Source organism: Bombina bombina, chromosome 10 (assembly GCF_027579735.1).
Source record: "Bombina bombina isolate aBomBom1 chromosome 10, aBomBom1.pri, whole genome shotgun sequence".
NCBI lineage: Eukaryota > Metazoa > Chordata > Amphibia > Anura > Bombinatoridae > Bombina > Bombina bombina.
The window spans coordinates 132,248,373-132,273,629 of record NC_069508.1 but is presented as its reverse complement, the minus strand read 5'-3'; the positions used below and the strand labels follow the sequence as shown (position 1 = coordinate 132,273,629).

Sequence of the window (25,257 nt, the reverse complement as noted above, 5' to 3'; positions counted from 1 at the left end):
ATATTTACACTTTTTGAGCCACCAGATCCTACTGAGCATGTGCAAGAACTCAGACTATACGTATATGCATTTGTGATTGGCTGATTGCTATCACAAGGTACAAGGGGAGTGGAAATATACATTACTTTGAAATTTGTTTTAAAAAAATCTTCTAATCATTTGAAGTTCAGACTAAGGGGGCTAGTTATCAAGCCGTCTACTTTTCTGGCTTCGCTGGCCCAATACGTCCGCCTAAGCTCGCCTACCTTCGCCGCCGCGGACCTGAAAAAATACGCCTAAGTTATCAAATAAAGCTGTCAAAAAGCCGCAGGGCGATGAGCAGCGGACTGTGACAGTTATCACTCATCCGATCTCGCTGCCCTTCGGCTTTTTCCCAGCTTTATTGCTAGCCTGTCACTAAGCACTCACACTAAACTGCACTGTTCTACCCCCTATACCGGCGCCCCCGGAGCCCCCCGCAACTCAATAAAGTTACTAACCCCTAAACCGCCGCTCCTAGACCCTGCCGCAACTCTGATAAATGTATTAACCCCTAAACCGCCGCTCCCGGACACCGCTGCCACCTACATTATACCTAGTAACCCCTATCCTGCCCCCCTTATACCGTCGCCCTCTATTATAAAATTATTAACCCCTATCCTGCTGATCCCGCACCTCTCCGCAACTAAATAAATAGTTTAACCCCTAAACCGCCGCTCCATGAACCCGCCGCAACCTATAATAAATTTATTAACCCCTATCCTGCCCCCCACTACGCCGCCGCCACTGTAATAAAATGATTAACCCCTAAACCTAAGTCTAACCCTAACCATAACGCCCCCCTAACTTAAATATTAATTAAATAAATCTAAATAAATTAACTCTTATTAACTAAATGAATCCTATTTAAAACTAAATACTTACCTTTAAAATAAACCCTAATATAGCTACAATATAACTAATAATTATATTCTAGCTATCTTAGGATTTATTTTTATTTTACAGGTACCTTTCAATTTATTTTAACCATGTACAATAACTATTAAATAGTTATTAACTATTTAATAGCTTACCTAGCTAAAATAAAGAGAAATGTACCTGTGAAATAAATCCTAACCTAAGTTACAATTACACCTAACACTACACTATACTTTAATAAATTATTCCTATTTAAACTAAATACTTACCTGTAAAATAAACCCTAAGATAGCTACAATATAATTAATAATTATATTCTAGCTATCTTAGGATTTATATTTATTTTACAGGTAACTTTGTATTTATTTTAGCTAGTTAGAATAGTTATTAAATAGTTATTAACTATTTAATAACTACCTAGCTAAAAGAAATATAAAATTACCTGTAAAATAAATCCTAACTTAAGTTACAATTAAACCTAATACTACACTATCATTAAATTAACTAAATAAACTACCTACAAAGAACTACAATGAAATACAATTACATAAACTAACTAAAGTACAAAAAATAAAAAAAGCTAAGTTACAAAAAATAAAAAATTAAGTTACAAACATGTTAAAAATATTACAACAATTTTAAGCTACTTACACCTAATCTAAGCCCCCTAATAAAATAACAAACCCCCCCAAAATAAAAAAAATCCCTACCCTATTCTAAATTACATAAATTTCAAAGCTCTTTTACCTTACCAGCCCTTAAAAGGGCCATTTGTGGGGGCATGCCCCAAAAAGTTCAGCTCTTTTGCCTGTAAAATAAAAATACAACCCCCCCCCCAACATTAAAACCCACCACCCACATACCCCTAATCTAACCCAAACCCCCCTTACAAAAACCTAACACTAATCCCCTGAAGATCATCCTACCTTGAGTCGTCTTCACTCAGCCGAGCCACCGATGGAACTGAAGAGGACATCCGGAGCGGAAGAAGTTAATCCTCCAAGCGGCGCTGAAGAAATCTTCCATCCGATGAAGTCATCATCCAGGCGGCGCTGAAGAAGTCTTCGATCCGGCCGATGTCATCTTCAAAGAGGCGCTGAAGAGGTCTTCTATCCGGGCGAAGTCATCTTCCAAGCCGGGTCTTGAATCTTCCTTCCGCCGACGCGGAACCACCTTCTTCACCGACGGACTACGACGAATGACGGCTCCTTTAAGGGACGTCATCCAAGATGGCGTCCCCTCAATTCCGATTGGCTGATAGGATTCTATCAGCCAATCGGAATTAAGGTAGGAAAATCTGATTGGCTGATGGAATCAGCCAATCAGATTGAGCTCGCATTCTATTGGCTGTTCCGATCAGCCAATAGAATGCGAGCTCAATCTGATTGGCTGATTGGATCAGCCAATCGGATTGAACTTGAATCTGATTGGCTGATTCCATCAGCCAATCAGATTTTCCTACCTTAATTCCGATTGGCTGATAGAATCCTATCAGCCAATCGGAATTGAGGGGACGCCATCTTGGATGACGTCCCTTAAAGGAGCCGTCATTCGTCGTAGTCCGTTGGTGAAGAAGGTGGTTCCGCGTCGGCGGAAGGAAGATTCAAGACCCGGCTTGGAAGATGACTTCGCCTGGATAGAAGACCTCTTCAGCGCCTCTTTGAAGATGACATCGGCCGGATCGAAGACTTCTTCAGCGCCGCCTGGATGATGACTTCATCGGATGGAAGATTTCTTCAGCGCCGCTTGGAGGATTAACTTCTTCCGCTCCGGATGTCCTCTTCAGTTCCATCGGTGGCTCGGCTGAGTGAAGACGACTCAAGGTAGGATGATCTTCAGGGGATTAGTGTTAGGTTTTTGTAAGGGGGGTTTGGGTTAGATTAGGGGTATGTGGGTGGTGGGTTTTAATGTTGGGGGGGGGTTGTATTTTTATTTTACAGGCAAAAGAGCTGAACTTTTTGGGGCATGCCCCCACAAATGGCCCTTTTAAGGGCTGGTAAGGTAAAAGAGCTTTGAAATTTATGTAATTTAGAATAGGGTAGGGATTTTTTTTATTTTGGGGGGGGTTTGTTATTTTATTAGGGGGCTTAGATTAGGTGTAAGTAGCTTAAAATTGTTGTAATATTTTTAACATGTTTGTAACTTCATTTTTTATTTTTTGTAACTTAGCTTTTTTTATTTTTTGTACTTTAGTTAGTTTATGTAATTGTATTTCATTGTAGTTATTTGTAGGTAGTTTATTTAGTTAATTTAATGATAGTGTAGTATTAGGTTTAATTGTAACTTAAGTTAGGATTTATTTTACAGGTAATTTTGTATTTCTTTTAGCTAGGTAGTTATTAAATAGTTAATAACTATTTAATAACTATTATAACTAGCTAAAATAAATACAAAGTTACCTGTAAAATAAATATAAATCCTAAGATAGCTAGAATATAATTATTAATTACATTGTAGCTATCTTAGGGTTTATTTTACAGGTAAGTATTTATTTTTAAATAGGAATAATTTATTAAAGTATAGTGTAGTGTTAGGTGTAATTGTAACTTAGGTTAGGATTTATTTCACAGGTACATTTCTCTTTATTTTAGCTAGGTAAGCTATTAAATAGTTAATAACTATTTAATAGCTATTGTACATGGTTAAAATAAATTGAAAGGTACCTGTAAAATAAAAATAAATCCTAAGATAGCTAGAATATAATTATTATTTATATTGTAGCTATATTAGGGTTTATTTTAAAGGTAAGTATTTAGTTTTAAATAGGATTCATTTAGTTAATAAGAGTTAATTTATTTAGATTTATTTAATTAATATTTAAGTTAGGGGGCGTTAGGGTTAGGGTTAGGTTTAGGGGTTAATAATTTTATTACAGTGGCGGCGGCGTAGTGGGGGGCAGGATAGGGGTTAATAAATTTATTATAGGTGGCGACGGTGTAGGGGGGGCAGATTAGGGGTTAATAAATGTATTATAGGTGGCGACGGTGTAGGGGGGGCAGGATAGGGGTTAATACATTTAATATAGGTTGCGGCGGGTTCAGGGAGCGGCGGTTTAGGGGTTAATACATTTATTATAGTTGCGGTGGGCTCCAGGAGCGGCGGTTTAGGGGTTAATATGTATAGAGTAGCTTGCGGCGGTTTAGGGGGTAATAACTTTATTTAGTTGCGGCGGTGTAGGGGGGGTCAGATTAGTGGTGTTAGGTGTAGACAGCTCCCATAGAAATCAATGGGATGTCTGTCAGCAGCGAACTTGTACTTTCGCTATGGTCAGACTCCCATTGATTCCTATGGGATCCGCCGCCTCCAGGCTGGCGCTTTGAAAACCAGGTACGCTGGGCCGTAAAAGTGCCGAGCATACCTGCTAGTTTTTTGATAGCTAGCAAAAGTAGTGAGAATGTGCCGCACTTGTGTGCGGAACATCTGGAGTGACGTAAGAATCGATCTGTGTCGGACTGAGTCCGGCGGATCGAAGCTTACGTCACAAAATTCTACTTTTGCCGGTCTCGAGCCTTTGATAACTAAGGCGTATCAGCCTCGCCACAAATACGCTGCGGAATACGCAGCGTATTTGAGGTTGACGGCTTGATAACTAGGCCCCTAAATGCTATTGCATAGTCTTGTGATCTTGCATTTGTTGATTATGCAAATCTAATGTGTTGACTGGTCCTTTAAATATGCTGCAAAAAGTTCCAGATTGACTATATATTACAGAGTGATTATTGAAATTCATTTACACCTATCTCAGAATTTATTAAACTTAGTTTAGATCATTGAATAGTAAAATATCAGTGCACTCTTAGTCAGAACCAAACATCAATAAAGAAGTAATTCAATATATCTTTACTATGTAAAATCAATTGGCTGTGGGCAATTAAATTCTGCTAAAAAAACATCAAAAATAAACTCTAATATCTCTTAATGTCTACTGCTCTTATACATTTACTTTAAATGATAAGTTTAGACATTGAAACCATGCATATGTTGGTAGATAAGTGGCAGAATATGTACAAACAAATACTTGATAAAAAAAAGTTCAGAAAAGGTTTCCCTTTTCATCAGTTGCAGCTGAGTGTGTAATCCGGGTATCTTGGTCCCAACAAAAAATAGCAGCTGAAAGATATAAAGAACACACAGCGCCCACCAATTCAAGGTAGTTTAAAAACAATTTTAATACCAGCGCAATTAAAGTGAAGGTCCATTTTGATGAATTAGTGCCCGTTTTTTTAATAAACCTATTAAAAACAAGGGTACTTTAATTCATCAAAATTGGCATTTCACTCTTTTCTTCAAAAACTTACCTTTTAATCCTGACAACCGCTCCAGCACTTCCTCCACCCGTCGCAAGCCGTCTTCGCGGGTCCAAAATGACGAATCCAACTTCCTCCGATCACAGCGTTGCATCAGGCCAAGATTCCCCCGGGGGGGAAGCTGTGATTGGAGAAAGCCTGATTCGTCATTTCTGACGTCTGCAGAGGTTTCCGACGGCCGGGGGAATCTCTGGAGCAGCATTCAGGATTAAAAGGTAAGTTTTTAAAGAAAACAGTGAAATGTCAATTTTGATGAATTAAAGTGCCCTTGTTTTTAATAGATTTATTAAAAACCGGGCACTAATTAATCAAAATGGACCTTCACTTTAAGCATACATTGCACTTACAAGATAAAAGTTATCAACAGGCATACTTGTTCTATATGGAGTGTGGATTCCCAGCATTCTTAATAAGGAATCAGATGTAGTCTTTTGCAGTATTCCTTAGAATTGTAACACTGTTTAGAATCCTTCGGTCTTTGTCCCAGACGCCGTTACACAAAAGAACAGTCCAATAAAGGTCTGAATGCAGTTACATATACGTTGAACTGCTATTAACTTAACCCTACGCGTTTCATTTGCACAACAAGCAAACTTCTTCAGGGGTACTTTTTTAATGCTATATCTTTATTGTTTGACATAATTGGCTTGTCGGTTGTGCTTGTTATGATTGGCGTCACCACAGGTCTCTCCGGATTGGCGGTCTTGGCGTATGTCAGGTTTCGGTGACTGTGGGTATGATATATTGCGCTTATGTAATTGCAACAATCTTTTTGCCTAATAAGGTTTGTTTTGCTAAGCGTAGCACTGCCAATATATGTTCGGCTACTCTGACACGGAGATGGGACACCTTGATTAGCTATTAGGGCCTGGTGTTTAACGTTGCCATGGTTATGGGCCACTAACTATTGGCTGTTCTATGTGGTAGCTGGTTCCAGTTCTTTCATGTCAGTTTCTGGGATTTTATTGCGCATATTGGGCTGTTTATATGTTATGTTTATTCACTTTGACAGATTGGATGACTGTAATATCTGCTACATGCTGTGACTCTTACTGCAATATATCTATATGTTTTTCACTGTGTAATAGACCGGTTACACACGTTGCTTGGGCTGGTGATGTCACAATGTGGGTGGCACCCTACCCAGGAGAGCACTAGGGTGCCTAGTGTTGGGGTAAGTTTATCTGCATTTCTGTATGTCTGAGGAAGGGGCTAATCCCCCGAAAACATTCACTTTTAAGAAATACATTTTGTGATAATGTCCCGGTGAGTGCACTCTCTGTTCTTTGCTATGTACTTTTCTGTTGCACCCCGGGCAGTTGGACTGGTGTCTGGAGTGTTTGTCTCTTTCGATTTACGGAGGTCTTGTTGTGGTCCTGGGCTTGATCCTTTGGTGCCAAATGTAACTGACTTCCCCCAGTTTTGCTTTTAAACATTACTGTGAATCTGCTGGCGAGTGCCAGGTTTTCTGTGTGTTATGTTGATAATGTTTGTAATGCTTTCCTGCGGGCCTGTCACCCAGGCTGCTCTGGGGTTAACTGCCTGGGTTGCTGGAAACTTTGCAGCTGCCTGTCAGTGTTCAGGGCTGTGGAGTTTGCTGTGGCTTAGGATGTGTACCCAGTCCAGTCTGTGAGTGCGGTCCATTCCTGTGTTTTGTATTTACATAAGGGAGGTTATAAAATCCTGTGTCACCCTGGGAGGTTCCCAGTTGGTTTGTTTGGAAGTATGCATTGTGTGGGTGCTGGTTTAGGGTCCCATGAAGGGGGAGACCTTGCCGTGGTCCTGGGCTTGATCCTTTGGCACCAAATGTAAAGAAGTAGTAATGTCTTATTGGTGCGCAAATAAGAAACCCCTTGCACAAACACCTATCTGCTCCCAAAAACAGATAGATTCAAGGAAATAGAAAAGATATTACAGTCTGGTGAAAGTGCGCTAACAACAACAGGGAATTAGAATATAGCTAGATGTGTATACTGGTCAGAATAAATCACACTCTATATAAATATATATATAGCAAATTTCTGATTTACAAATATAAACATTTATTGTAATAAACATAAATTCTCAATATTGCAAATATTTGACCGGTAATATAAAATCTAAAAACTGCCTTAATTAAATCTTAATGAATTATAAAATCTTAAATGGATTATAAAATTCACAATACCAAATATAAATATATTTTATTTAGTCGGATAGGGCAATGGTTTCTAAGCCCAATGCTAGACTTTTTGCAGCACAAGATGAACACAAGTGTATAATGGTGCACCACTCCTGGATGTATTAAAAGAGACTTTTCACCATTCCATGTTATTCAAAAGGTGATGTGTGTAGTATATTGCACATATATCTCAAAAGTCAGACTGTTGGTCAAAGGTGACGATTATTTGTTAGTTCGTTGTATATTGCTTGTCCCGTATAGTTACTTAGAGTCTTTCTGGTGTAACTCTCCTCTATTAACACAGGGTAGCCTGTTTACCAAAACGTGATAGCATGTATAGATGAGCCGTGTGTATCAACCGTACTATCGGGCTACTATACCTCTAAGTGCCTACCTGTTCGTTTGTGGGTATGCCTCGTCCACTCACCGTATGGCAGAGGTATCTTTGCAGCTCCCCGGATAGTCGGTGACATCACACGCCCGTCCGTTCCCTTCGGAAAGTAGATCCGTCCGGATTTAGGATCTTCAACTCTGCGCAGAGTATGCTGTAGTTTATGGAAGAAAAAAAGTGCCAATGCAATCCTTTATAATCCTTAATCCTTTTAGGTATATAAGGTAAAACAAACTTCTGTCTGTGTCCGTGAAACAACTATCAACGCGTTTCACCACTTGTCATAGCTTTCTCACCCTACCCTGTGTTAATAGAGGAGAGTTACACCAGAAAGACTCTAAGTCACTATACGGGACAAGCAATATACAACGAACTAACAAATAATAGTCACCTTTGACCAACAGTCTGACTTTTGAGATATATGTGCAATATACTACGCACATCACCTTTTGTATAACATGGAATGGTGAAAAGTCTCTTTTAATACATCCAGGAGTGGTGCACCATTATACACTTGTGCTCATCTTGTGCTGCAAGAAGTCTAGAATTGGGCTTAGAAACCATTGCCCTATCCGACTAAATAAAATATATTTATATTTGGTATTGTGAATTTTATAATCCATTTAAGATTTTATAATTCATTACGATTTTATTAAGGCAGTTTTTAGATTTTATATTACCGGTCATAGATTTGCAATATTGAGAATTTATGTTTATTACAATAAATGTTTATATTTGTAAACCAGAAATTTGCTATATATATTTTTTTATATAGAGTGTGATTTATTCTGACCAGTATACACATCTAGTTATATTCTAATTCCCCGTTGCTGTTAGCGCACTTTCACCAGACTGTAATATCTTTTCTATTTGGCACCAAATGTAAATGACTTCCCCCAGTTTGCTTTTAAACATTACTGTGAATCTGCTGGCGAGTGCCAGGTTTTCTGTGTGTTGTGTTAATAATGTTTGTAATGCTTCCCTGCGGGCCTGTCACCCAGGCTGCTCTGGGGTTAACTGCCTGGGTTGCTGGGAACTTTGCAGCTGTCTGTCAGTGTTCAGGGCTGTGGAGTTTGCTGTGGCTTAGGATGTGTACCCAGTCCAGTCTGTGAGTGCGGTCCATTCCTGTGTTTTGAATTTACATAGGGGAGGTAACAAAAGCCTGTGTCACCCTGGGAGGTTCACAGTTGGATTGTTTGGAAGTATGATGCTGGTTTAGGGTCCCAAGAAGGGGGAGACCTTGTCGTGGCCCTGGGCTTGATCCTTTTGCGCCAAATGTAACTGACTTCCCCCAGTTTTGCTTTTAAACATTACTGTGAATCTGCTGGCGAGTGCCGGGTTTTATGTGTGTTGTGTGTATATATATATATGACTATATATTTGTATGTGTATGTGTATTAATATGTGTATATACACATATTAACACATAGATATATATGTATATAAGCATATACATATATATTTACTGGGAACACACAGTTCCCATACACCGTAATGTAAAGACACTTTTCAGTTCCATTTTTTTTCTTACACCCCACTCCCACCAACTTTAACCCAAGGGGTTTAAATGTATCAAATGCCGGGCGGACATGATTCGCTGTAGCGTATGATGTCAGTATTTAACATCGCACAAGCATTTCTTGTGAAATGCTTGTGCAATGCTGCCCCCTGCACATTCATGGCCAATCAGCCACTAGTAGGGGGTGTCAATCATACCGATCGTATCATATCCTAAAAGGTGGAGGACAAGGAGCAGCTGTCTTACGACCACTGCTTCTTAACTTAGGTTTCCGGCGAGCCAGAAACCTCGAGCTTAGAAAGCAGCATACGCTGCTTGATAAATCTATCTCCAAAATACTGCCTAGTGCAGTTATTTTATTAAAAAAAAAAGATGTTGCTATCTTTATTTTTTTAATAAAATACACTATACTGTAAAAATGTTTACTCAGAACTCAACCTTTAGTTTAGTGGAAATGTTTATTTTACTGTATATGGGATGCATTTTAAATGTGTTAGGAAAATATACTTTTGTTTGGATGAACATGTAAAAAGTAAAAACAGAACCAAAATGTAACACACGTTCCTCAATAGTGCATGCAAGTTTGGAACAAGTTATAAACTGCAATATTATAAATAATTAACTATAAATAACTTAAATACCAAACAATCGCCTAGATTACAAGTCTTGTGTTAGCCTTAAAAAGCAGCGTTGAGGGGTCCCAACACTGCTTTTTAACGCCCGCTGGTATTACGAGTCTGGCAGGTACAGGTGTACCGCTCACTTTTTTTCCGCGATTGCGTATCCTATCTTTTTAATGGGATTTTCCTAACGCCGGTATTACGATTGCTAGAAAAAGTGAGCGGTAGACCCTCTCCTGTCCAGACTCCTACCGCATTTAAAAGTCAGTAGTTAAGAGTTTTATGGGCTAACGCTGGAACATAAAGCTATTAACTAAAGTGCTAAAAAGTACACTAACACCCATAAACTACCTATTAACCCCTAAACTGAGGCCCCCACATCGCAAACACTTAAATAAAGTTTTTAACCCCTAATCTGCCAACTGGACATCGCCGCCACTGTAATAAATATATTAACCCCTAAACCGCCGCAATCCCGCATCGCAAACACTAGTTAAATTTTATTAACCCCTAATCTGCCGTCCCTAACATCGCCGACACCTATCTACATTTATTAACCCCTAATCTGCTGCCCCAACATTGCCGCTACTATATTAAATTTATTAACCCCTAAACCTAAGTCACCCCCTAACTTCACCCCTAACTTAAATATAATTTAAATAAATCTAAATAAATTTACTATAATTAACTAAATTATTCCTATTTAAAACTAAATACTTACCTATAAAATAAACCCTAAGCTAGCTACAACATAACTAATAGTTACATTGTAGCTATCTTAGGATTTATTTTTATTTTACAGGCAACTTTGTATTTATTTTAACTAGGTACACTAGTTAGTAAATAGTTATTAACTATTTAATAGCTACCTAGTTAAAATAAAGACAAATTTACCTGTAAAATAAATCCTAACCTAAATTACAATTAAACCTAACACTACACTATCATTAAATTAATTACCTAAACTACCTACAATTAACTACAATTAAATTAAATAAACTGAAGTACAAAAAAAACCCCACTAAATTACAGAAAATGAAAAAATAATTACAATTTTTTAAAGCTAATTACACCTACTCTAAGGCATTGCCCCAAAGTAATCAGTTCTTTTACCTTTAAAAAAAAATACAATACCCCCCCAACATTAAAACCCACCACCCACACACCCAACCCTACTCTAAAACCCACCCAATCCCCCCTTAATAAAACCTAACACTACCCCCTTGAAGATCACCCTACCTTGAGATGTCTTCACCCAGCCGAGCACAAGTGGACCTCCAGAGGGGCAGAAGTCTTCATCCGATCCGGCAAGAAGAGGACATCCAGACCGGCAGAAGTCTTCATCCAGACGGCATCTTCTATCTTCTTCCATCTGAAGCGGAGCAGGTCCATCTTGAAGACATCCGATGCGGAGCATCCTCTTCCATCCGACGGCGACTAAAGAATGAAGGTTCCTTTAAGTGACGTCATCCAAGATGGCGTCCCTTCAATTCCGATTGGCTGATAGAATCCTATCAGCCAATCGGAATTAAGGTAGGAAAAATCCTATTGGCTGATGTAATCAGCCAATAGAATGCCAATTGGAATTGAAGGGACGGCGGTGTAGGGGGCGGCAGATTAAGGGTGTTTAGACATGGGGTACATGTTAGGGTGTTAGGTGTAAACATAACTTTTATTCTCCCATAGGAATCAATGGGATATCAGGCAGCTGCGAACATGAGCTTTCGCTGCTTTCAGGTACGCTGGGCCGGAATAGTGGCGAGCTTACCTGGTAGATATTTTTTAACTAGCAAAAGTAGTCAGATAGTGCCGAATTTGCATTTGGAACATCTGTAATGACGTAAGCATCGATGTGTGTCGGACTGAGACCGGCAGATCGTATGTTACGTCACAAATTTCTACTTTTGCCGGTCGGTAGGCTTTGATAAATAAGGGGAATAAGGCTCTGCGGAATTCCAGCGTATTTGCGGTTGACAGCTTGATAAATATCCCTCATTGTCAATGAGGTATTTTAGGGAGCTAAACATATTTGGAGGCAGAGTACGGGCACACATTCGAAACTCTAGAGTTCTAGACCACTTACTGTATGTCAGAATCAGAAGAATTAGGTAAAAAGGTCCTTATCGTAGAGTTCTAGACCACTTACTGTATGTCAGAATCAGAAGAATTAGGTAAAAAGGTCCTTATCGTAGAGTTCTAGACCACTTACTGTATGTCAGAATCAGAAGAATTAGGTAAAAAGGTCCTTATCGTAGAGTTCTAGACCACTTACTGTATGTCAGAATCAGAAGAATTAGGTAAAAAGGTCCTTATCGTAGAGTTCTAGACCACTTACTGTATGTCAGAATCAGAAGAATTAGCTTAAAAGGTCCTTATCGTAGAGTTCTAGACCACTTACTGTATGTCAGAATCAGAAGAATTAGGTAAAAAGATCCTTATCGTAGAGTTCTAGACCACTTACTGTATGTCAGAATCAGAAGAATTAGGTAAAAAGGTCCTTATCAGATTTCACACGTAAGGATGATATATCATAGAAAAATCCATAATTGTTAAAAATATCTTTTTAAACTTTCAAACCGAGGCACAGCGCTTGGCATGAATCTTGTCAACAATAATGTTTAAATATTCTGCTCTAAACCTATCTGAAGGGTTAACAACAGCTTCATCTGGGCCCTCATAATCAAACATTCTTTGGCCCTGCTTATCCTGCACTGTCAAAATTCTCTGGGAATCTGCTGTTCCTCTGCTATTTAATTTTCTGAAACTATGGCAGAAGTAAATCAATTTTCTCTGTAGTCATCCAACCAGATTAGAAATTCTTCTAAATGTCTCAGTGCTGTATCCAACTGCATATTGATTTTTTGCCATACTTTGCTGATTAGGTTGATTTTCACCAAAATCTCATACCATATAACAAGTGATAAAACAAACTAGTACGAGATAATTTCTTGCTGTAGTGAATTACATTCACTACCGAATGCAGGATTGTTGTTTTCTGTTGTCCTCTTTTCCAGGCACTCATCGATTTCTTTCAGTTGGTAACGTACAGCCTTCACACTGTGCATTCCCATCTAGTGTCTGACAATGGCTTGAGAGTAATATTTACCTTCTCCTTTAAAACAGCCCATCTATTGGATGAGACAGAAAATATTGTGTACAGTCTCTGCAAAATACCCAAAAAAATTTTTGCTTTTGAACAAGATGCTGCTGCATCTCCAAGTACCAAATTCCAACTGTGACAGCCACAGGGTGTAAACAAAGCTAAAGGATTGATATTTATTATTCTGTTTTTTACACCACTTTTCTCTCCCCGCATGTTAGCGCCATTATCATATTCTTGCCCTGCAGTTTATGTCTAAACCCAATTCATACATTTCAAGCAGTTTGGTTTTTCTTAGTTCTTCAGCTGTTGTTTTCTCAACTGATATAAAGCCAATGAAATCTTGTACAATATCTCCTGATTTTTCATCAACATGGCATAATATCACAGTCATCTGTTCTATGTGGCTGATATCTCTTGTGCAATCAAGAATGATAGCGTTTTACTTTGCATGGGGAATCTTTTAAATAACTGTCTGCTTGACTAGCTTAGCCATCAAAGCTATTAAATCATTTTGAAAGTTTTTTCCCAAGTAATGGTTATGAACACATTTTCTTCTATTCTCTGTAAGTGTTCACGAAGAACAGAATCGAACCTGGCAATGGCGGTGACAATTGTGAGGTGGGGGACGGAAGATAGCTGTTTGATGGGGGTCAGGGAGGGAGCAGGGGGTAGGATGTGTCAGGTGGGAGGCTTATCTCTACACTAAAGCTAAAATTAACCCTACAAGCTACCTAATTAACCCCTTAACTGCTGGACATAATACAAGTGTGGTGCGCAGCGACATTTAGCAACATTCTAATTACTAAAGAGCAATGCCAAAGCCATATATGTCTGCTATTTCTGAACAAAGGGGATCCCAGAGAAGCATTTACAACCATTTGTGCCATAATTGCACAAGCTGTTTGTCAATAATTTCAGTAAGAAACCTAAAGTTTGTGAAAAAGTTAATGATTTTTTTTTTTATTTGATCGCATTTGGCGGTGAAATGGTGGCATGAAATATACCAAAATGGACTTAGATCAATACTTTGTGTTGTCTACTAAAAAAAATATATACATGTGAAGGGTTATTCAGGGATTCCTGACAGATATCAGTGTTACAATGTAACTATCGCTTATTTTAAAAAAATAGCAAGGTACTACTTGTACTTAAAGGGACATTAAACACTTTGAGATGGTAATATAAAATGAAAATTCATATATATATATATATATATATATATAAAACTCTGCAAAATACTTTCATTATTTATTTCATCCCCTTTTCCTGTATTTCCATTCTTAAATTGTGAGCTTTTCGGCTCCTGTTAGAAATAGAAGTGCAGAAAACTGTTATATTCTACACAGCCACTGCTAATTGGCCACAGCAGAGAAGGTAACCTAAGTTACAACATGGCATCTCCTATTGTTTTATAAACACCAAAGGGTCGATTTAACAAGCTCCGTATGGAGCTTGATGCCCCCTGTTTCCGAGCGAGCCTTGAGGCTCGCCAGAAACAGAAGTTATGAAGCAGCGGTCAAAAGACCGCTGCTCCATAACTTGTCCGTCTGCTCTGAGGCCGCGGACAGAAATCAACCCGATCAAATACGATCGGGTTGATTGACACCCCCTGCTAGCGGCCGCAAATCTGCATGGGGCGGCATTGCACCAGCAGTTCACAAGAACTGCAGGTGCAATGATAAATGCTGACAGCATATGCTGTCGGCATTTATCGATGTGCAGCAGACATGATACGCTACATCGTATCATGTCTGCTCGCACTATGATAAATCTACCCCTAAGACTCTACACTTATTTTGTCAATATTTAAACAGCTGATGAAACTTTAAAAAAAATCTACATGTTATTCTAATCTTTTCTTTGAATGCATCATTCTATCTAGCATTTATTTAGTGTTTAATGTCCCTTTAATGCCATATAACTTGCAAAAAAACAAAGAACATGTAAACATTGGGTATTTCTAAACTCAGGACAAAATTTTGAAACTATTTAGCATGGGTGTTTTTTGGTGGTTGTAGATGTGTAACAGATTTTGGGGGACAAAGTTAGAAAAAGTGTGTTTTTTCTCCATTTTATAGTAAATTTTAAGATATGATGAAAATAATGGTATCTTTAGAAAGTCCATTTAATGGAGAGAAAAACGGTATATAATATGTGTGGGTACAGTAAATGAGTAAGAGGAAAATTACAGCTAAACGCAAACAGTGCAGAAATGTAAAAATAGCCCTGGTCCTTAACAGTAAGAAAATTGAAAAATTGTCTGGTCACTAAAGTCTAACTTAATTACTAGCTACTAAATGAAGAATTGTATGATATGATGTTCGTCTCCATTTTTATTTTCTATCATATACAATTTTATTCATTACTGTCTGTATCTTCCCCTCTGCCTTATCTGTGCAGCTACAATCACTCCCACCCTCCTTTCTGTCTGCTATATCATGCAAAATATACATTCTATCTTTGTATTCCAGTGACTCACGATCACACTCACTCACCTTGCTCTCTCCATCCTGCTAAGGTTAAACTGTTGTCTTCATTCATTAAACTCAACTTAAACTAATGAATACACACATACCTCTCTTCTGTCCCATTATTCACCTACCCCTAATTAGTGTACTTCTGTAGAAACACAGTAATCAACTGTAATTCCCATAGCTAAAGCTATAATACTTGCTGCATTCTTCTGGTTTTTAAACATCCCTGATTCTCTTATCCCTCATAACCTTATTCCACAAACCTGTCACACTTAGACCTGGCTAGCTACTAAGTTAGTTCTTGAGTCAAGAATCTTGACTTTCCTCCTGAGTGGTGCCACTGCCTCTCTTTCCGTCCTCGTCACTGCCACTCTGCCAGATTAAAATCCCCCCCGCGTCTGATCCACTCCACTCCTACTGACAATTTGAATTGTGCGTGCTCAGAGCTGCATCATGTGACCGTGACATGGGCTTGGCCCGCCCACAACCAACAAACATGGCGGCAGTGTGGGTGATGTGACGGGTCGAGGGGGTGGGAGACGAAGACCCACTGGAGAGACCAATGGCACCTGTGGCTCTCTAATTAGCCCAATTAGAGATTTAGAGGGGTAGTTATCAACGTGTCTACCTCAAATACGCTGGAATGCCGCAGCGTATTTGAGGCGAGGCTGATTCGCCTTAGTTATCAAGCCCTAGATACCGGCAAAAGTAGAATTTTGTGACACAGATCGATTCTTACGTCACTCCAGATGTTCCGCACACAAGTTCGGCACAATTTGACTACTTTTGCTAGTTATAAAAAAACTAGCAGGTACGCTCGGCACTTTTCCGGCCCAGCGTACCTGGTTTTCAAACCGCCGCCCTGGAGGCGGTGGATCCCATAGGAATCAATGGGAGTCTGACCATAGCGAAAGTTCATGTTCGCTGCTGCCAGATATCCCATCCATTCCTATGGGAGCTGTCTGCACCTAGCACCCTAACATGTACCCCGAGTCTAAACCCCCCTAATCTGCCCCCCTACACCGCTGCAACTAAATAAAGTTATTACCCCCTAAACCGCTGCTCCCGGAGCCCACCGCAACTATATTAAACATGTTAACCCCCTATACCGGCACCCCCGGAGCCCCCCGCAACTAAATAAAGTTGCTAACCCCTAAACCGCCGCTCCTAGACCCCGCCGCAACTCTTATAAATGTATTAACCCCTAAACCGCCGCTCCCGGACCCCGCCGCCACTTACATTATACCTAGTAACCCCTATCCTGCCCCCCTAGCCACCTAGAACTAAGTTATTAACCCCTATCCTGCCGATCCCGTACCTCGCCGCACCTAAATAAATAGTTTAACCCCTAAACCGCCGCTCCCGGACCCCGCCGCAACCTATCCTAAACTTATTAACCCCTTATCTGCCCCCCCTACACCGTCGCCACCTATAATAAATTTATTAACCCCTATCCTGCCCCCCCCACACTGCCACCACTGTAATAAAATTATTAACCCCTATCCTGCCCCCCCCTACACCGCCGCAACTCTAATAAAATGATTAACCCCTAAACCTAAGTCTAACACTAACCCTAACACCCGCCTAACTTAAATATTAATTAAATAAATCTAAATAAATGTAACTCTTATTAACTAAATGAATCCTATTTAAAACTAAATACTTACCTTTAAAATAAACCCTAATATAGCTACAATATAAATAATAATTATATTGTAGCTATCTTAGGATTTATTTTTATTTTACAGGCAACTTTCAATTTATTTTAACTAGGTACAATAGCTATTAAATGGTTATTAACTATTTAATAGCTACCTAGCTAAAATAAAGAGAAATTTACCTGTAAAATAAAAACTAACCTAAGTTACAATTACACCTAACACTACACTATACTTAAATACATTATACCTATTTAAAACTAAATACTTACCTGTAAAATAAACCCTAAGATAGCTACAATGTAATTAATAATTACATTGTAGCTATTTTAGGATTTATATTTATTTTACAGGTAACTTTGTATTTATTTTAGCTAGTTAGAATAGTTATTAAATAGTTATTAACTATTTAATAACTACCTAGCTAAAAGAAATACAAAATTACCTGTAAAATAAATCCTAACCAAAGTTACAATTAAACCTAACACTACACTATCATTAAATTAATTAAATTAATTACATACAAATAACTACAATTAAATACAATTAAATAAACTAACTAAAGTACAAAAAATAAAAAAAAGCTAAGTTACAAAAAATAAAAAAATAAGTTACAAACATTTAACAAATATTACAACAATTTTAAGCTACTTACACCTAATCTAAGCCCCCTAATAAAATAACAAAGCCCCCCAAAATAAAAAAATGCCCTACCCTATTCTAAATTAAAAAGTTACCAGCTCTTTTACCTTACCAGCCCTTAAAAGGGCCTTTTGCGGGGCATGCCCCAAAGAAAACAGCTCTTTTGCCTGTAATAGAAAAATACAACCCCCCCAACATTAAAACCCACCACCCACATACCCCTAATCTAACCCAAACCCCCCTTAAATAAACCTAACACTACCCCCCTGAAGATCATCCTACCTTGAGTCGTGTTCAGCCAGCCGACCACCGATGGAACCGAAGAGGAGATCCGGAGCGGCAGAAGTCATCATCCAAGGGGCACTGAAGAAATCTTCTATCCGATGAAGTCATCATCCAGGCGGCGCTGAAGAAATCTTCCATCCGATTAAGTCATCATCCAGGCGGCGCTGAAGAAATCTTCCATCCGATGAAGTCATCATCCAGGCGGCGTCTTCAATCTTCATCCATCTGGAGTGGAGCGGAGCCATCTTCAGAGGAGCCTATGCGGATCCATCCTCTTCTTCCCGACGACTAACGACGAATGACGGTACCTTTAAGTGATGTCATCCAAGATGGCGTCACTCGAATTCCGATTGGCTGATAGGATTCTATCAGCTAATCGGAATTAAGGTAGAAAAATCTGATTGGCTGATTGGTTCAGCCAATCGGATTGAACTTGAATCTGATTGGCTGAACCAATCAGCCAATCGGATTGAACTTGAATCTGATTGGCTGATTCAGTCAGCCAATCAGATTTTTCTACCTTAATTCCGATTGGCTGATAGAATCCAATCAGAATTCGAGTGACGCCATCTTGGATGACGTCACTTAAAGGTACCGTCATTCGTCGTTAGTCGTCGGGAAGAAGAGGATGGATCCGCGTAGGCTCCTCTGAAGATGGCTCCGCTCCGCTCCGGATGGATGAAGATTGAAGACGCCGCCTGGATGATGACTTCATCGGATGGAAGATTTCTTCAGCGCCGCCTGGATGATGACTTCATCGGATGGAAGATTTCTTCAGTGCCCCTTGGATGATGACTTCTGCCGCTCTGGATCTCCTCTTCGGTTCCAACGGTGGTCGGCTGGCTGAACACGACTCAAGGTAGGATGATCTTCAGGGGGGTAGTGTTAGGTTTATTTAAGGGGGGTTTGGGTTAGATTAGGGGTATGTGGGTGGTGGGATTTAATGTTGGGGGGGGGTTTATTTTTCTTTTACAGGCAAAAGAGCTGTTTTCTTTGGGGCATGCCCAGCAAAAGGCCCTTTTAAGGGCTGGTAAGGTAAAAGAGCTGGTAACTTTTTAATTTAGAATAGGGTAGGGCATTTTTTTATTTTGGGGGGCTTTGTTATTTTATTAGGGGTCTTAGATTAGGTGTAAGTAGCTTAAAATTGTTGTAATATTTGTTAAATGTTTGTAACTTATTTTTTTTATTTTTTGTAACTTAGCTTTTTTTATTTTTTGTACTTTAGTTAGTTTATTTAATTGTATTTAATTGTAGTTATTTGTAGGTAATTAATTTAATTAATTTAATGATAGTGTAGTGTTAGGTTTAATTGTAACTTAGGTTAGGATTTATTTTACAGGTAATTTTGTATTTCTTTTAGCTAGGTAGTTATTAAATAGTTAATAACTATTTAATAACTATTCTAACTAGCTAAAATAAATACAAAGTTACCTGTAAAATAAATATAAATCCTAAAATAGCTACAATGTAATTATAAATTACATTGTAGCTATCTTAGGGTTTATTTTACAGGTAAGTATTTAGTTTTAAATAGGATTCATTTATTAAAGTATAGTGTAGTGTTAGGTGTAATTGTAACTTAGGTTAGGATTTATTTTAGAAACAGAGCGCAACCGCAACTCAAGGTAAAAGTCTTATTACTTTGTCAAGCGCTAAAAACAAATTGCACTTACAAGAAGTTAGCAATATTCAAGCCTTTAGGTTTAACAGTCCGCTAGATCGCAATTTCTCTGTTAGCCCTCCACGCTGGAATCGGATATGGCGTCTCCGGGAAGTCCACAGGCTTAGGTGTCAATAACCAAATGAGCGATGTTAATAACCAATTAAGTAACAAATGTAACACAGTGTTCAAGAATATGATTATACCCTGAGTCTTGAGAAAGTCCCGATAAAAGAGGACGAAACGCGTAGACCATAAAAAGGGATACTGTTGAAAGACATTTATATCTATTTGCTCTTACAAGTACTTGTTTACCTGTGACCATTTGGTTATTGACACCTAAGCCTGTGGACTTCCCGGAGACGCCATATCCGATTCCAGCGTGGAGGGCTAACAGAGAAATTGCGATCTAGCGGACTGTTAAACCTAAAGGCTTGAATATTGCTAACTTCTTGTAAGTGCAATTTGTTTTTAGCGCTTGACAAAGTAATAAAACTTTTACCTTGAGTTGCGGTTGCGCTCTGTTTCTTTTTTGTGTTCACAGCTACCAGTTGTTTGGGCGCTCTTCAGCGTCTAACGATCAGAAAAGCAGCACCGCTCTCAGCAACAGAGACAGGAGGACTCTTATTCAAACACTTGAATACACATCAAATTTTACCATACTCCTGGGGACATCGAGGTGAGATAGGTAGCATGTTCAAGGCTACTTTTATTAGTTAGTTTATTTCTATGTCACATTTATTAGTTAGTTTGTGTTATTATTCTTGAACACTGTGTTACATTTGTTACTTAATTGGTTATTAACATCGCTCATTGTGACTGTGTTGTTTTATCGTTTATAAAGAGTGCTTAGCGGTCAGCTCACTTAGACAACGTACATTGTGAATTTTACTTTGTATGTTAATTTTGTACCCGGTCTAGTGTGTAGAGCACAGCCAGTTATAAAATAGGTGGCATTAGGCTCCACAGCAGTGGTCAGTTAGCGCAGTGTTAGGGTAACAGTGTAGGATTTATTTTACAGGTAAATTTCTCTTTATTTTAACTAGGTAGCTATTAAATAGTTAATAACTATTTAATAGCTATTGTACCTAGTTAAAATAAATTGAAAGTTGCCTGTAAAATAAAATAAATCCTAAGATAGCTACAATATAATTATTATTTATATTGTAGCTATATTAGGGTTTATTTTAAAGGTAAGTATTTAGTTTTAAATAGGATTAACTTAGTTAATAAGATAAATATTATTTAGATGTATTTAATTCATATTTAAGTTAGGGGGGTGTTAGGGTTAGGGTTAGACTTAGGTTTAGGGGTTAATAATTTTATTACAGTGGCGGCGGTGTAGGGGGGCAGGATAGGGGTTAATACATTTATTATAGGTGGCGGCGGTATAGGGGGGGCAGGATAGGGGTTACTAGGTATAATGTAGGTGGCGGTGGGCTCCGGGAGCGGCAGTTTAGGGGTTAATACATTTATAAAAGTTGCGGCGGGGTCTAGGAGCGGTGGTTTAGGGGTTAATACATTTATAAGAGTTGCGGCGGGGTCTAGGAGCGGCGGTTTAGGGTTTAGTAACTTTATTTAGTTGCGGGGGGCTCTGGGGGCGCCGGTATAGGGGGTAGAACAGTGTAGTTAGTGTGGGTGCTTAGTGACAGCTTGTCTCAATAACTATCACAATCCGCTGCTCATCGCCCCGTACTTGGTGCGCGGCTTTTTGACAGCTTTTTTGATAACTTAGGCGAACGTATTCAGGTCCGCGGTGGCGATGTGAGGCGAGCTTAGGCGGGCGTATTGGGCCGGCGAAGGCAGGTAAAGTAGACGGCTTGATAAGTACCCCTCTATGTAATAGTAACTATGTATCAGTTACTACTTCTCCCTCAGAGACTGATGGCGAGAAACGGGCGGCGCGCAGTGGACACCGCCACAAGGGCCAGTCTGTCATGCCTGGACACCAGTCCAATCTGACTCACTTCTTACCCTCTGCTCTAATTAACTAGTCGGCTGGCCCCCGCAGCCGCCTAATTAGAGAGCAGCCACTGGTAATAGTCCGATATGAGGAACTTGTGTGTAGAATTGTGTGGATTAAATGGACATGAAACTCAAAAATTTTCTTTCAGAATTTAAATAGAGCATGTGATTTTAAACAACTTTCCATTTTACTTCTATTATGTAATTTTATCTAATTTGTATTGTTCTCCTGATATCCTTTGTTGAAAAAGATACCTAGGTAGACTCAGCAGCTGCTGATTATTGGCTGCACACATAAACCTCATCTTATTGGCTCACCCAGTGCATTCAGCTGGCTCCCAGTAGTTCATTGCTGCTGCTTCAACAAAGGATACCAAGAGAAGGAAGCCCATTAGATAATAGAAGTAAATTGGAAAGTTGTTTAAAATCATATTCTCTATCTAAATCATTAAATAATAAATTTGGATTTCATGTCCATCAATGTATCATTAATAGAAAGATATATACTTAACGTGTGTGATGCTGTAGTTTTTGCAGTCAGTTTATGTTAACCCTTTTGGATGTAGGCTGGCAAGCAATTTATATGCAAACTTTTTGAGGCTCCAGCTCCTACTGAGCATGTGCAAAAGTGCATAGTATATAGGTAGATGCATTTTATGATTGGCTGATAGCTGTCATGTGATACAGTGGGAGGGAAAATGTTTGCCAAAAAAGCATTCTACTGCTCATTTTAAATTCAAAGTAAGGGGTATTGGAAAGTATTTTTATTGTGTCTTTGTCAATTATTCAATTCTTCTGTATTTAGTGCTTCTTTAAAATGATACAACTTGAGAAAAAAGCCTTTAATGTGCCTCTTGTATTAGAGTGGAATCTCCAATTAAAGGGATATGAAATACTTTTTATTTGTACATCAGCAATTTATTCACTGCTCTGCAAAATATCTGCATAAAAAATAAAAAAAATTTTAAAGCATTCAAATTTGTAATTTTGTTAGACAAATGTGCATTGTTTTGCAGCCTGAAGACACACCCCTTGGAAATCTATTATCTATTAGAGATGTGCATTTGGCAGTTTCAGTCACTGCTGAATGTGGAAGTAGAAGGCTACTTACAGTATTTGGGTCTTTTCTGAGAGGAATATACTGTGCAAATCCAGACCTTAGAGTGTTTCACTTGCACAGGAGAATATTTGTCTCCGAAAAGAGTAAAATACCAACTAGTTCACATTTGGTAGTGAATGAAACTGCTGAATGCACATCTCTATTATCTGTGTTTCCACTTTTCCTGTGGCCAATCAGGGACAGGTATAAATGAGCTCCTGCACATATCAACCAATTACAGTGCTGGATTTAGGAATGGCAGGGTTCTTCTTTCCATGGAATGTTTCCAGCCTTTGCGAGAGGAGTGGTATTGGAAATTACTTTTAAACACTACAGAGATAAAGAGTGCACATTCTTAATCATTCTTTCTGGAACATGGCAGTTTTTATAAAGACAGGATACAACAAAATACAGGGAACAGAAATAATAGCAAACATTGCCACCTACTGACAGACCAGTATATAACACATAGTCAATATACTCATAGTGGTTGTTGTAATAAATACTAGAACACTGTATTCTAACACACCCACTCAATAACTACTCATTATGTTAATCCCATTTTGGATCTTAGTTCTACAAATCTGTTTCTTGTGAGCTGTTTTGTCATAGCATCTGAAATCATGTTATCAGTCTCACAGTATGTAAGCATAATCACATTGTGTTCAATCAAATCATGAATGTAATGATGTCTGACATCAATATGCTTAGTGCTTGCATTGATCTTCTGATTGGTTGCAAGTTTAATACTTTCTTGATTGTCCTCATATAGGACTGTAGGCTCGGACGTTGAGGCCTATTTATCAAGTCGGCAGCCGCAATTACGCTGGAATTTCCCTTATTTATCAAAGCCTACAGACCGGCAAAAGTTGAAATCTGTGACGTAACATACGATCTGCCGGTTTCAGTCTGACACAGATCGATGCTTATGTCATTACAGATGTTCCGAATGCAAATTCGGCACTATCTGACAACTTTTGCTAGTTAACAAATTTCTAACAGGTACGCTCGCCACTATTCCGGCCCAGCGTACCTGCTTTTCAATCCACCGCCCTAGAGGCCGCGGATGCCATAGGAATCAATGGGAGTCTGAAAGCAGCGAAAGCTATGTTCGATGCTGCCAGATATCCCATTGATTTCTATGCTAGAATAAAAGTTATGTTTACACCTAACACCCTAACATGTACCCCGAGTCTAAACACCCCTAATCTGCCGCCCGACATCGCCGCCACCTACGTTATACTTATTAACCCCTAATCTGCCGCCCCAACATCGCCGCCACCTACATTATACTTATTAACCCCTAATCTGCCGCCACCACACCGATGCCACCTAAATAAAGTTATTAACCCCTATTCCGCCGCTCCCGGACCCCGCCACCAATTATATAATGTCATTAACCCCTATCCTGCCGCTCCTGGAGCCCGTCGCCACCTAAATAATGTTATGAACCCCTATCCCGCCGCTCCCGGAGCCCACCGCAACTAAATAACTGTATTAACCCCTAAACCCCTGGCCTCCCACATCACTAGCACTTACTAAACCTATTAACCCCTAAACCTCCAGCCCCCCACATCACCATAAACTAAATTAACCTATTAACCCCTAAATCTAACAACCCGCTAACTTTACATTAAAATTACAACATCCCTATCTTATAATAAATTAAAACTTACTTTTAGATTTAAATTAAACTATATTAAACTAATAATTAATCTACCCTAACTATTATACTAAAATTACATTAAACTATATTAAACTATTAATTAATCTACCCTAACTATTAGACTAAAATTACATTAAACTATATTAAACTATTAATTAATCTACCCTAACTATTAGACTAAAATTACATTAAACTATATTAAACTAATAATTAATCTACCCTGTTATACTAAAATTACATTAAATTACAAATTAGATTAAATATATTATATAGTTAAAAACCTAACCCTACTCAAATAATTTAAATCTACAATTAAAAATTACAAAGTTACAAAAAACTAACAACTAAGTTGCACAAAATAACAAACACTAAGTTACAAAAAAAATAAACACTAAGTTACACAAAAAAAATCAAATATTTAAACTAATTACACCTAACCTAAGAGCCCTATGAAAATAAAAAAGCCCCCCCAAAATAAAAAACCCTAGCTTACAATAAACTACCAATGGCCCTTAAAAGGGCCTTTTGTGGGGCATTGCCCCAAAGAAATTACCTGTAAAAAAAAATACAAATACCCCCCCAACAGTAAAACCCACCACGCACACAATCAACCCCCCAAATTAAAACCTGAAAATGGCATTTGGATGGGCATTAACCTTAAAAGGGCATTTAACTCTTTTTTAGTGCCCAAACCCTAATCTAAAATAAAAACCCACCCAATAAACCCTTAAAAAAACCTAACACTAAGCCCCGAAGATCCACTTGCAGTTTCTGAAGACCCGACATCCATCCTCAATGAAGCGGCAGAAG

General features: G+C 38.7%; 1 protein-coding gene across 1 annotated transcript in view; it reads left to right on the top strand.

The window, feature by feature from the left end:
- AK5 (adenylate kinase 5) overlaps positions 1–25,257 on the top strand; it is an 809,863-nt gene that overhangs the window by 587,363 nt on the left and 197,243 nt on the right. The gene's annotated exons all lie outside the window — the stretch shown is intronic.